General features: G+C 32.7%; 1 protein-coding gene across 2 annotated transcripts in view; it reads right to left on the bottom strand.

The window, feature by feature from the left end:
- LOC129958561 (SLAIN motif-containing protein 2-like) overlaps window positions 1-12,674 on the bottom strand; it is a 58,745-nt gene that overhangs the window by 13,612 nt on the left and 32,459 nt on the right. The window lies entirely within an intron of this gene.

Here is a 12,674-nt window from a genome sequence, read left to right as displayed (position 1 = left end):
TTCATTAGTATTTCAATTTTTTTCTTGAAAGAAAAAAGATTAAAAACATAAGTAAACCAATTAAAGATATAAAAATCATGCAACTTTTATATTCATGTCCATAAATTAATATGTTTAATGCAAAACCAGATGGAAACAGAACTCTAAAGTAAAAATTCTATCTGAAGAGAATTATCACACACATCTTCAAGAATAATATGCAAATAACAGGGTGCCTCCAGAGAGCGCCGATTGTACGTCACAATGACAAGAGTGGAAGACAGTGGTATATAAGGAATGATGGCACAGAAGTAAAACTGTTCACAAGCGTTCCGTAAGCCGCTCAGTGCCATTACCGAACAGTAATGACACAGAGGACGCACGTGGATGATTTCTTCAGAGGTAAAATTATCGGAGGTCTGGAATGTGGGTTTACTCAGATGGAAGTATCCGAAGAACTTGGAATCGCCAAAAGAGTCATCTCTAGGCTTTGGCAAAGTTCCGAGATGATAGAAATGTCAAGAGATTACAGATCTCCACCGAGTTACAATGCTGCATGACGACTAATATTTCGCAGTAACTGTCAAAAGAAGCATGCGGAGCACAACATCAGACCTGTCTCATCGGCTATCTTCAGCCATGGTACGAAAGTTTCAAGGCTAACCATGTGCAGGCATTAGGGACGTATTGGTCTATTTGTTCACAAATCAGTCAGATGTGTTCCGTTCACTGTCGTAAGCCGATAACCTGAAGTAGAGAACATGCAATGTGCACATCGTCACAGTGGGCTTGTGTGATGTTTTCCGATGAGTTCAGATTGAGCTTGCAGTCTGATTCCCTTTGAATTGTCCTATGGAGAACGCCAGGTACCCGTTACCACCAACAAAATATCATTGAACGATAAAGTGACGGTGGGGCAGGATTTTTCGTTTGGGATGGAATTATACTGCGCTCCAAAACAGATCTGCATGTTCAATCGGAATTACGACAGGCCAAATTTAACGAAGTTAAAATTACAATGAAGATGGAGTTCGAGCGATTAGGAAATTATTTTTCGATCATAGTAATTTGAAATTATTATATATCCTCCCCAAAAAAGAAATAATTATTTATTTCCTTAAATACTGCAATAAGACATATAATTAATAAATGCTTTAAAAAAAGTATAATGACTTTGTTGGAATTCCTGGCTTAACCATAATATGATGCAACACTTATGCGCTTGCGCACATTGGTGACGTCAGGAAAAAATCTCACGATCTCACAGAAACAGACATAAGTGTGTTAGTGAAGTGCAAATAAGAATGGAACAAAAGATGGTAATTAGAATTCGTGCACAGGAAAGAAATGTGCAAATAATTATCTGTGCCTGAGTCCTCTTCCAAAAAATAAAAAAGATGATAAAATAGAGAACTTTCATTCGTTGTTGGATTAATGATTTCGATGTTTATGTGGACTAATTCATGTTGGGATACCTCGATTCTTTTGATTTTGAAGTTACCGGTAAGACAGGTAAGAGTAAATTTTCTTTTACATTTAGATATTTTTGAATTTGGGTCCTAGGAATACCAAAATATGACATCCCTGTCGTGATATACGTAGATAGAATTAGCGTAAACAGATTTAGAATTTGAAGTATATAGAATTTAGAAGTATTAGAAATGAATGACGAAAGCATTAAATAAGGCTTCTGAAATTTTGGAAAAGAAAATAGAGGGCACATATTTTGGCGGCACGGAGAGTTCTTTTAGAATAAAAATATAAAGAATTAAACGATTCATAATTTAGCTATTTTGCAAAGCGATGCACATAAGAAAATTTTAATCAGGAATATGAAATAATTACTACTTATGAAGAAACAAAAACGAAACTACAGAGGAGATTAAACGCGTTAGAAATACCTAAACAAGATGTTATTGTAATAAAAGAATCTGCCGATAATACTAATCTCAAATTTAAACTTTCAGAGTTGGAATTAAAACAATTTAGTGGAAACATTAAGGAATGGCTCCAGTGATGAGGGTAATTTAAAACGATTCATGAAGATGAAGATATTGTAGATGATGACAAATTTCAGTATTTGCTGCAAATACATACATGCTAATATAATACAAAAGTGTTCGACAGCAAGGCAGTTAGTCGAATTTTTTCCGCCAACAGGAAAAAATTATGAGGAAGTTGTCAAATGCTTAAAACAGCTTCAGAAAAGATGATTTGCTGATCGAAGTTTACATCAGAGAACTTCTTTCGATTGTCATAAATAATGCGAATCCCCGAAATCATAAAGTATTCTTTAGTTAAACTGTACAACTAACTTAAACTGTACTTTGGAAGGGGAACTTAAATCAATAGGAGTAATAAAATCATTGGGAGTTGCAAAAGATAACTTTTCAGCTATATTGCTATATACTCTTGTAGAAACTTGTTTACCAAGCGATTTATTGAGAGTTTACGAAAGCAATCAAACTGAATTAATTACAGCAGAAAGTTCAGGGAGTGATAGGCTGAATCATCTCTTGAACTTTCTTAAAAAGTAATTAAATCGGAATAAAAATTGTTTATTGCGCGTTCTTCTTTCGATTTAGAAATACATAATAAAAAAACGATGAATCATCATGTTAGTGAAAAAGCAAATAGGCTATCTGGTTTTGATTTATTTAATAATTCGAGAAGAAATTCGTTTTCAGTTGATACAGAGAACGCGCTTTTTTGCGCTAAATCGCATATGACTCAAGATTGTAGGTTTGCGAAGGATTTAACAAACGAAAAAAAAAAAAAAAAAGGAAATTCTTTTAAATCGCAAAATTTGTTTTCGAAGCTTAAATTCTAAACCCAGACATTTTGCTCGTTTCTGTAACCAAACAATTAATTGTTCTAAATGCAATGGGAACCATGCATAATACGAATGATGAATGTGCGAGTAATAAAAATAAGGAAAAAAAGACCGGAAGCAAAAATTGTTACAGACAGCTCTTAAATATCCTTACGTCAAGTTTCTCTACAAACATTACAAATTCGAATTCAAGGTAGCGGTGAAACTAATTTAATTCGTTGTCTCTATGTTACAAGGTCTCAAAGATCCTATATATCAAAATACGCTGCAGAAAGAATTAATTATGAAGTTATCAGTGAGGAATCTGCTTTGCATTCTTTATTTAGCGGAGTTGAAAAAGCGGAAAACCATAAAAAGTGTGTGATACGCTTAAGTAATGTAGATAATAGTTTGTATTGTAATTTTGAAGTGTTAGATCAGGAATTGATTTGTTTCGATATTTCTAGAGTAAAATTGTTTCCCTATGCTAGAGAAATTGAATCTAATAGAACATTTTTAATTGATGTAGTGCATGTTTACAACGACCCAAGTATTATACCAGTCTTCACCATTAGATAAATTTGTTGATCGAGGTTGACATCACAGGTGAAGTGCTCACAGAGGAGATAAAGCAACTTGGTTCAGGGGTGGTATGTGTAGGAACAAAATTAGGATGGATGCTGATGGGAAAGACAAATGAAATAGAAAGGAATGACAGTATATTTACTGTTCTTTCCTGTCACAATGATGTAATCAACTTAGATTTATGACGATTATACACATTTGGAATTTGTGATCCAAGTAAAAAAGAAAGGGAAAAAAAAAAAAAAAAAAAAACTGGAACAATCAGCAAAGCATTTTTTTTTTTTTTTTTTTTTTTTTTTTTTACTATAACCAGAAATCAAGAAAGGAGGCTCCAAATATGATTAGCATGGATGGAAGGGCATCTATTCCTTAACAAATTGCAAAGACATTTCAGAGAACAAACTTGTAAATTCAGTCCAATCTCAAAAGAAATTACAAAAAATAGAGGAATGCGAAAACATTTTTAATTACTGGTTGAATCAGACTATTACTAAGAAGGTACATACTTCATAGCCCTATTTTCAAAGAAAACTTCACAACGAAGATAAAACCCGTCTTCGATGGATCTGCCCGAGACAAAAATTCACCATCAATAAATGATTGCTTAGAAAAGAAGCCAATTTGGTTGAACTTAATTCCTCTGTTTTAAACAGATTTAGAAAAGTGAAATATGAAGTTACTGATGATACTGAAAAAGCACTTTTACAAACAGAACTCCATAAACACGATAGGCCTTATTTGAATTTTCTGTGGTAGCAGGTTGGGCAGGAAAAAAAAATTCAGCATCGAAGGGCAATTTTTGGAATAACCTCTAGCCCTTTCTTACTGGAAGCAACTCTTGAATATCAATTGAATAATGCTCACACTGATTACAATGAAATGGCTCAAAATTTTTGATGGCTTTTTATGTCGACAACTGTCCATAGTGTTGAAAATGAAGAGGAATTAATAATGAAATTTATCCATGAATCGCAAGAAATTCTTAGCCCAGTAAAGTTCAACTTACAAGGGTGGGAGCATACCCCCTTTGAATAAAATGAATCTGACCTAACAGAAACAAAAACCGTCTCTGTTTTAGGCTTAAAATGGGAAATTCACACCGACTCTCTGTCTGTTGATTTCAGAGATTTAGATCCTATTACAGAAGATCAACCAATAATTAAACGGATTATTTCATCGACTTTTCATAAAATTTTTGATCCAATTGGATTTACTTGTCCAGCAATATTAATACCAAAATTGCTGCTTCAAGAATGCTGGAAGTTAAAATTATCCTGGGATACCAATTTGCTATCTTGGATAGCAAAGAAATTTGCAAAGAGGAAGCAGTAACTCAAATTTTTAAATGACATTTCTATTCCTAGATGTCTGGACAAAAATGAGAGACAACAATGTAACATTGCACGTCTTTTGCGATGTTTCCGAGAAGGAGTATGCTGCTAGTATATTCTTGAGGAGTGAAGGTGTCAATTCGACCGATTGCCAATTGATACAAAATGGAGCAATAATCACTCCTCTCATATCTCTGCCAGTGTCTAGACTAGAGCTTTAAGTTTGTAATATAAGTGCAAGACTGTGGCAATCCGTGAAAGAGAGTTTAGGCATAAAAAACTTGCTACGCGATATTGGTCCGATTCCAGTAATGTTCTTTACTGGATTAAAAAGAACGAAAACTGATCTACTTTCGTTTTCAAACGCGTAAAAGACATTTGTCTTTTGAGTGATCCAGATGATTGGTATCATATATAAGGACAGTTGAATCCAGCCGATCTACCTTCTCGAGATCGTACTTTCAAAAAGCTAGCCAAGCATTATTGGTGGTTAGGACCTCCTTGATTAAAATACATTCCCGAGTATTTTCCTAAATAGAATATTTGTCCCGACGAAGAAATTATAAACACAGGAAAAAGGAAAACAGTATCACCAATACGGAAAAGGAAGATAAAATTTAGGATATTTATTCCTCTTGCCTTTAACTTCTTATACCTCTCTGTCTAAAGGGAAATCAGAGGTCCTGGATTGTCAATTATACTGGTGCAGTATTTAGAGCTGTACATCTAGAGCTGACCACTTCACTATCAAAAGAAATCCTGCTGTCATTTAGCAGATCCGTGGCTCATCAGGGTAGACCAGTTGCCGTCTATTCGGACGATGGTACAAACTTAGTTGGAACAAATAACCTCATCAAAAGGATAAAATGGGAGACAGTAACCAAATACATTATTGTGAACAAAATTGACTGGAAGTTTATTGCCCTGTCTGCACCCTGGTGGGGTGGCTTTTAGGAACATTTAATCAGTATTATCAAACAAATCCTTCGTAAAGTTCTTAGACAAACAACTCTAAATTTTGAGGAATTAAACATTGTCTTATGTGACTATGAAAGTGTCATCAATGAATGACCTCTAACATATGTAAGAGATAATTGAAGTGACCTAGAACCTCTTATTGCCAGTATGCTCCTACAAGAAGTCAGAGGTTGGAATATCTGAACTAGATCTCCTGGATAGTAAATCTTTAAATAAAAGGTTTGCTTATAGCCAAAGATTATGACAAGATCTAAGAAAAAACACTTTCACTCTGAATATTTGGGACAGCTCAGACAATTTGACAGAAAGAAAGATAAGAAGCTCGCCATCTATCAAGATTAACATAGTGAAAATATGAAATATGAAAGGAATGGATTGATCTTTGGGCAAAATCATTGCAGTCTTTCACACTGCCATATGAAAAAAACAAACTTTTGATACTGGAAACCAAAGGTGGAGAAAACAAGTTCAACATTGAAACTGTACCCTCAGGAAATTTGTGAGCACAACAAAGAAATTTTCCCAAAAGTTTGAACCACCATTAAAATCTACCTGTGATGATTCCGATGCAGTTGAGTGATTATCTGGTAGGCAGGAGGTTAAAAAGGTAAAGAGACTCTTAACGTGACAACTGAACTTTTCTTTATTACAAGAACTCTTATGCTTTGAACTTATTATCTACTACATATCTTAAGCACTTTAATTGAGAATTGAACACTAAGCTATAATTTTGTACCTTGATATACAGGGTGGTTATAATTAAAGTTCCACTTTGAAATGGTCATAAAAGGAAAACTATTGGGACAAATGCTATCAAACTTGGTAATAGTTTAAAGGAGGATCATGGGAATTTCTTTTCCACTCCCACTCCCAAAAAAGTTCAAAAACTCATCACCAGGTGTGAAATGGCGCTGTATGCAATACTGTTAAACAAAACTGGACATGAAGACATCGGTTTAAAATGTGTTTAATCGTTTCTGAAAAGTGTTACAAAGTATGTTCAATGTGGAGTCCACCATTTTCTGAAAGCGAGTTAAACCTCATTACTCCATTCTCAACAGTAGCTCTTAGCATATCAGGAGGAATATTAAGCACATGTCGGTGTATCGCATCTTTCAATTCCGTCAAATTGTTAAGGTTATCACTATAAACAGTGCTCTTCTGAGATAATCCCATAGCCAGAAGTCACAGGGGTTAAGGTCTGGTAACCGGGGTGGCCAAGAAGTGGGGAAGTTTCGGCTTATAATCCGACTATTCGTGAAAAATATTGCTTAAATAACTGTGTGACACATGTACCAATGTGCGGTGGGACGCCGCTCTGCATAAAAATTGTGCTGTCTAAAATGCCACGTTGCTGGAGTTCACTTATTACGAAACGTCTTAACACTGACTCTATGCGAGCTGAAGTCACACTGCATGTATCAGGGCCAGCTGACTACTGTTCATCAAAGAAGAGTAGTCCAATTATGAAACTAGCTGTCATGCCACACCAAACGGTGACTTTAAGAGAATGCAATGTAACTAGGTAGATAACATGAGGGATTTGTTTGGGCCAAATCCTGCAATTACGGGTGTTAACATCGCCATTTAGGGCCTCATCTGTCCTCAAAATGTTTCATGGCCCATGTTCGTCCATTTCTAATCGTGCAAGGAATTCCAAAGCAAAAGATTCTCTTGCAGCAGAATCGAACGTTGAACTTCTTGAACATGCTTGCTTTTGTGTGAGTAGAACTACAACACTTTACGGAGAATTTTGTACGCCGTACTCCATGGTACGCCCATTTGATGTACGACAACACGCACCGTGTGTGCTTTCGATTGTTGCTTCCTCCACTGCTAATGCAACAGCCACAGCAGGTTTCCTTCCAGTTCCAGGTTCAACAGATAATAAACCAGAGGCTTCAAACTTTGCCATCATTTTCCTCAATTCCTGCAGTGCCATTGGCCCTCGGCGTATTCCTCTTACTGAACGATACCTTTACAATGCCCGCTGTTCATTTCTATCGCATTCATAATAACATTTAACGAGAAAAGCACGGTCTTACATGGTTAGAGACATTATCGATTAGTAACAATGAGAACTCTGACAAACAGGCTCACTTTTATCTGGAAAATCAAATGACGTAAAATGCATCAGCATAAATCATTTGCTTCTTCCTGCCGTAAGCTAATTACAAGCCATTGCGATTTTGCATAACCCCACAAACATTTCGTTTCAGAAACGATTAAAGACGTTTTAAGCAGATGTCTTCATGTCTTATTTTGTTTAACAACATTGCACACAGCGCCATTTCACCCCTGGTGAATATTTGAATTTTTTTATTTTTGGCGGAAAAGAATTTTTTATTACCTCCTTTAAATTACTACCAAGTTTTATAACATTTAGCCCGGTAACTTTTCTTTTATGACCATTTCAAAGTGGAACTTAAATTATAATCACCCTGTATTTTAATGGTTGAATGATAATTAGACTTATTTAATATTTGAAATACTTTATGTAACTTTGATAATTGAAGTGTTTTCTTGATTTAATATTTGATAGTGTAAGCATTTTGTTAATTTAATAATTTTGATATTTGTCAGTTTGCATTTGAATTTTGAAAAATTTTTCAGATGAATTTGAGAATTGTATTTCAGTTTTCTGTAATTAAAACTTAAAGGTGGATGTTGGAATTCCTGGTGTAATTATTATATGATGTAACCCTTATTAGCAAGCGAACGCTCACATTGTTGAATAAGGAAAAAAAATCCCATGGTTCCACAGAAACAGAAATAAGTTTAAGTTTCTTGGTGAAGTGTAAATAAGAATGGAACAAAAGATGGTTGTTAGAATTCATGCATGTGAAAAAAATATATAAATAATTATCTGTGCTTTGTCCTCGTCCAGGAAATAAAAAAGATGATATAATAGAGAATCGTCACCCATTATTGGATTAATGATTTCGATGTTTATGTGAACTAATTCATGTTAGAATACTTGGAATTTTTTTATTTTGAAGTTTCTGGAGAGACAGGCAAGAGTAAATTTCCTCTTACATTTAGATATTTTTGAATTTGGGGCCTAGAAATCTCAAAAGATTTATTGAAGCTAATTCACATGTTTTACATGAATAAATAAAATTATTCCTAAAGAGAATTGATTTTCTTTTTATTAAAAGAAAAGTCAAATAAATAAACGAAAGAAATATATTTTCTTAAACAGAGATAAAATATTTTCCAAGGCTTAAATGTTCACTGACATATTTTCAGAGACGAAATGTCAGACATTGCAAAGAAAATGCTGTCTTAAGATCTGGTATGGTTCTGTAATGTAGTGAAATTTTATTTTTTCAAAAAGAAAAATAAGCACTTGAACAAGACATACACACTTTTAAGGCCCTTTTATAAGCGCCATTAAAAATAAGCAATCTTTAAGGCCTTTCAATGACACTACACAACCTGCTATAACTTTCCCTTTTAAACATTTACTTTCAGATTAACATCTTTTTGCTTAAAACTCCATATTATAACTTTTCCACCACTCCCTTAATTGGTCCGATATCCATGAGAAATGATAATGACATGTTTTGGATAACCAAACCAACAACTTAAGTCAATAAAATTGCTGCCGGTATTCCTTATACATCGAAATACAATTTGACTGGAAAATAGTCACAAATTGGTTTTCTCTTCTATCCCAAGAAATAATGGATGTATGTTTTGCTAATTTTTCAAAGACCTAACGAAAAATCATCTTTTCAGGGTCTCAAGTTTAGCAAAATAAAATTCAAACCCTGGGAACATGGGAAACCCTGATCCTACAATCTTTATATAAATAATAAGTAATAAAATTAAAAATTGTTGCACAATAAATCTAGATGAAGCATTGAAAACCGATTAGGCAGAAGCATGCTCAAAGGTAAGAAACTTTATATACCACAAATAATATTTTAAAAACGTTTAAAAGTTATTTAAATATTTAAAAAATCAGCATCACAGTAATACAAATATTCAGTTTGTGGCCTATATATGTTTTGGGGGACTTACACTACCATATGATTACATTAGCAATCATACAATCACTTTTAGAAAGGAACACAGAACTTCTAAGCAGTTAAAAAAGTAATTCAAATGAAAAGTTATAAAATTTGCTATACCAACAAGCCCCCAATATGGGCTTTCTATATATGATTATGAAATCTTAAAATAAAAGTATTTGCTTAGTGATAAATTATACATCTTAATAAATTTTGAATAGAAAAATAATTGTTCATTGAAAAGATGGAAACTGATTACACATAAACACCGATTTTAAAATATTGCCCTCAATTTCTGTTAAGTAGTGTTAAAAATATAAAAAGAATATAACATGAATCTGAGGAAGAATTCAATTCCCCCAACAGAATTTGTATGTTTTCTAACCAAAATTATGATACAGACAATAGATATAAAACATAAAACTTGCCTTCCATATGTATTTTTACAGCTCCGTCTCTCACATTAGAAATGTCAAATTCTTTGGAGCACCAAGAACATTTTGCTTTATGTATGTTTTTGGAAGCCTTTAATCATTGTTATGCTTATTTGAAAGTTCACAGTGAACTGAATACATATTTCCCCATCATTTTGTAAAAGAACATATTCTTAAACTTTTGCACAAAAATTGTAGATTGTAAAAATATTTATATAATTCACTGATTTAAGTAGTGAATAATTCACTGATAATAATGCTGAAATATAAGACGTATTTTACAAAAAAGTACCCATGTGCAGAAACGTAACAATTAACCAAAATCACTCTTACAAACAAATTCATATGACTTTTGCGAATACGTAAAATTATCTATGCAATACAGCACCACTTGTCCTCATACCACTTTTTATTCAGAGATGAAAGCAAAGAGTATATATATAAATATGTAATGATATCGCTAAATCTAAATAAAATCCTAATTAATTTCCTAATTTTTATCTTAATTTAGCAGATATTAACTTCATTCTAAAATGTTCTCTTATTTCCTGATCCAATTCTATCTTTTTTGTTTAATTAATGCTACAGAAGCTCTGTAAAAATGCTTACATCAGTGGTTCTCAGACTCCGAGCGTGGGGATAAAAATTTGTCGATCTAAACTAATTCTTTTAAAAGATCCCTACAATTCCCTTGCCTAAATCGACACGTATAAAGAAATCCCTATCAGAATCTCATAGTATATAAAGACCGGGAAAAAATATTTCTCCCAATTTACGTTTTTGTGTCGCGCTGTGGATTGACGTGCCATGTCGCTTCTAACTTGTGCATAAATCAACTCCTAGTATGGAATAAAGCGAAGTTTAAAAATTCAAAGTGTATTCGGCCACTAAACTGCTCAAAAATATGTGTAATATTACATATATAAATATATGTATATAATCGGGCAGATCTAGTATGGGAAATTTTTTTATTATTATCTTCAAAAAGAAAAACCTATATTTTAAAAAAAGTACTTTAAATGATGCTACACATACTGTAATCAGATTTTTTTCAAAGAAAAACATTCATTAATACCAAAAAATATTTAACATTAGTAATTATTTGGGCAGACATAAAGTTAATATTTTAAAAATCAGGTATTTTAACATTAACAGAAAAGGGGAAAATACATTAACAATTTTGAAAAAAAAAAAAAAAATTATGGAAAACAAATATAAAATTAAACCCTAATTATCAACAGAAAATAAAATGCAGTATAGAAAACTGAAATAGATCACAAAAAGATAAGAATTTAAATTCAACCAATGAATTTATTTCAATATTTAATTATTTATCTTTTCCTATCAAATTATTTTCTTAACATTGTATAATTATGCACAGGATGCATAGACTAATTTTATCTTAAAAAATACAGGCTTTATAAATATTTTTTAAGCATCTATAGAAAAAAAAAAGGACCCAACCTTAATATAGTATTTTTTACTATAGAAATATGTTGATAAATGAAACTATGATGAAATCAATTAAATTGGGTATTAAGTAAGTGCCCAATTTTATGCAAATATAAACATAAAATGCATAAATGTAGGTCTTTCAATAATTTGTCCCTTCTTATGCCTGCATTCACTTTATCAATTGCAGCACAAGAAACATTGTTAGAAAAATCATACTGGCATCAGCAATTTAATGAAGAAATAATTTCAACTCAGAAGTTTTCCTTCAAAATTTGCAACACATGAAAATTCATGACAGAAATAAAAATTTAGAAACAGGATGACTTTTACATGCATGTGAAAATACAGATCAACTGATGGTCAACTCAATGATGGATTTGTTGATAATTTTGACATGTATCTATATTTTAGACGCTAAAAATGTGAGCTGAATATTACCGATGCAGCGCTTTGTGTTTAGAAGTGATCCTGTTCACTTGTACTCAAACAAACAAAACCTTCAAGTAAATGAATTTCATTCAAAATTTGGTAGAAATCGGCAACTTTAGCATTTGGTCAGCTCAAAACGTTTTCTCATTTATTCTATTTGCAGACACACATAATTCCAAATAAGTGCAATTCGGAGGTTTGAATCATAAAGGTGGGCAAAATCTCAAATTCGAATTTTTTTTGACTGTCACAATTCTTTCTCTTTGATTAGTTCGTATACGAAAAAGTAAAAAAGAATTTTATTAGCATACATTTATTTTTGGTACCTTTTGGAGAAATAAATGACTAAGTAATCTCGAAGCATCATAAACATTTTGCTTTTATGTTTATTATTGGAAGCCTTGAATCATTCAGTGCATTCATTTATCGAAGCCCACAATGAATGAAATACACATTCTCAAGCATATTTTTAAAACGTTTCAAACCTCTGCATAAAAATTAATGGAAGCATAAATGATTCACTAATGGGAAGTCACTAAATGTTTTTGGAGTATAACTAACAAATGCTTTACAAACAAGTAATCACGTGTTGAAAAGCAACGATGAGCTGAAGTTACTCTGAATAACAAACACTAGTGGTTTTACATAAATACAT

Source organism: Argiope bruennichi, chromosome X1 (genome assembly GCF_947563725.1).
Source record: "Argiope bruennichi chromosome X1, qqArgBrue1.1, whole genome shotgun sequence".
Taxonomy (NCBI): domain Eukaryota; kingdom Metazoa; phylum Arthropoda; class Arachnida; order Araneae; family Araneidae; genus Argiope; species Argiope bruennichi.
Note: the sequence above shows the minus strand (reverse complement) of the source record. Positions and strands in the feature narration are given on the sequence as shown.